The 2,756-nt window shown below is 44.8% G+C and overlaps 1 pseudogene; it reads right to left on the reverse strand.

The window, feature by feature from the left end:
* Positions 1-408, reverse strand: part of LOC102244080 — a 2,064-nt pseudogene extending 1,656 nt beyond the window's left edge.
* Positions 409-2,756: the final 2,348 nt, after the last annotated feature.

Here is a 2,756-nt window from a genome sequence, read left to right on the forward strand (position 1 = left end):
CACACACATACACACACACACACACACACACACACACACACACTTTTTCTTGTTGACAGCTCAGGCCGCACCGGCAAATATGGCTGTCCCTCACCCTGACACCGCCGCAGTATCATGATCTTTCAGTTTCTTGATGTTCTGCTTGTGCCACTCAATTTCTTTCTGCAGACACTCAATCTCCTTTTTATGATGAGTGATCTCTTCTTCATGTTGTTTCTTCAAAGCTGCCAGCTGTTTTTTAGTCCGCTCTCAGAAGTATCGTTCCTCTTCAGCCTTCTCTGTTTTTGCGAAAGTCCCTCCGGCTTCCCTGAAATTTGCTGACCATTCGCAGCCAAAGCCTCCGGCTTGCATGGCCTTCATTCCCCACACTCTGAGCTGCAGCTGTGCCACCAATGCCGACACTGCCATTGTTGTCAGTGCCGCAGCTCCGGACCACCCCACTTGATTTTAAACGCAAACCTGCCTTGGACAGGCCTTGAAGGTCTTTTTTCCTTCTGTCTGCTCATGTTCAAGTGCCAGCAGCGCTGGTCCATTGGTGTCTGGCCTGTCCTCTTCAGAGTCAACCTGCAGGACTACTAAGGGAGCCATTCCAAGGGATGGAAAGCAGCCTCAGTGCCCAAAGCCAAGTTCCAGGAGGCCGACAGTGCTGTTGGGATGTACCCGCAGCGCTGGTCTATTGGTGCCTGGCCTGTCCTCTTGAGATTAACCCTGCAGGCCTACTAAGGAAGCCAGTCCCCAGTTCTGCCCCGCTCTGATGCTGCCTGCGCAACCTCCCCCTGTTCAGTTGTGACCCATTATGGCATATTTCTCTATTTTATATATATAGGTAATATTATAGTATCTCACTATCGGCATTTTACGTTAAAACTAGAGGCCTGGTGCATGAATTCATGCACAGGTGGGGGGTCCCTTGGGATGACCTGTGAGGATCTGGCCAAAACCTGCAGTCCAACACCTCCTGCAGCTCCTATCTGCCACTCCTGCTCATGCTGGCCCCACTGCGCCTGCTGCGGTCTTGTGCCCAATCAGTCCTGATTGGGAGAGGCTCATGGTGCCGCAGCAGCACTCACCAGCCATGAACCCTGCCTCTGGCCCCTCCCGAGAGGAGTGGCTTGCAGGATTAGGCCAAAACTGACTCTCCGACATCCCCTGAGGGTTCCTGGGTTGTGAAAGGGCACATGCCAGGCTGAGGGACCCCACCAGTGCACAATAGGGGCCAGGGAGTGACCATGGGAGGGATCCAGGGCATGTCCGGCCCTGTCTTGCCCAGTCCTGATGTGGGCCAGTCAGCCCTGGAGGGACGCAGGAGGTTGGCCAGCCGAGGTGGGACCATGGGAGGGCTCCAGGGCATGTCGGGCCCATCTCGCTCAGTCCCAATCATCTGGACGCCAGCAGCAAGCTAACCTACCAGTTGGAGCATCTGCCCCCTGATGGTTAGTGCATGTCATAGTGACTGGTGGACCGATTGACTGTCTGCCCTGTGGTGGTCAATGCATGCCACAGCAAGTGGTTGAGCAGCCTTAGCTTATCATTAGCATATTAGATTTTGATTGGTTGAACAGTTGACTCTTCACCAGACCATTGGACACTTAACATATTAGGCTTTTATTATATAGGATAACTGCTACCCTAGACATATAGTATTACTTATCATTCCATAAAAATACCTTATAATTTACCTGATTCTTTATTTGCACTGATTACTTGATCTAAATTGTTCTTTATCTTGCCCCCATTTTTGAATCTTTTTAATCCTTCAAAACCTACTTCAAATATAATTGCTTATGTAGAGAGCTTTTTCTTGGTGCCTTTAGTCAAATATATTTCCCACCTTGTGCTTTCATAGTATGTTATGGCACATTAAATATAGTACTCAACCCAGTTTGCCTTGTACTTTAAATATATGAGCAATATTCTAATAACAAATTTTAATAATAAAATTAACACAATGAGTAGTTCTTAAAATATTCAAAGCACATGAAGAAAATAAGATGTCTCCAGAATTACTTGCTGGTAAAACACACTCAAGAGATATATGCAAAATATATATCAATGGGAAACTCAGAGCTGGGTTTAGAGTTTGCACAGTGTCAGAAAGTATAGAAGTTAAATGATGGTTGAAACCATTTCTGATAAACTCATAGGAGAAGGTTTTACCAATATATTAAAAATATTCCAGCCCCACTGTCGAGGAAATTTCTGTAGTACAATGGAATGGGTGCATTTGGCTATTATAGATATTAAATATTTGTCTCATACAGTTTTGAAAGTGTATGTACAGCAAGCACACTTTTGATTGTGACTTGCCTTCCTACAGAGGTTTCTTAGACAGAAAAGATATTCATCATGTCACTATTAAATATTGTAGTCTGTGTGGCAAGAATGTTTTATAAGAAGAAATCCATTGGCATTCTGCTTGTACATCAGATTCATGAATTTGGTTAATAACATATTTTTGGATCTACACAAGGCTAGGAATAGGTGCATGCATCACAATAAACCTATAGTGATTATTCATGGAGGTAAATTGATAGAATTTAAACACTGCAGAGAGTTGTGAGATTGACATGTGAGAATTTGAAAATATTTAAAATTTCTGAATCTTTTTTTACATTTAAAAAAAATCCTCACCTGAGAATTTTTTTCATTGACTTCTAGAGAAAGTGGAAGGGAGAGAGTAGGGAAGGGGAGAGAGAGAGAGAGAGAGAGAGGGGGAGAGAGAGAGAGAGAGAGAGAGAGAGAGAGAGAGAGAGAGA

Source organism: Myotis brandtii, unplaced genomic scaffold (assembly GCF_000412655.1).
Source record: "Myotis brandtii unplaced genomic scaffold, ASM41265v1 scaffold567, whole genome shotgun sequence".
NCBI classification, from domain to species: domain Eukaryota; kingdom Metazoa; phylum Chordata; class Mammalia; order Chiroptera; family Vespertilionidae; genus Myotis; species Myotis brandtii.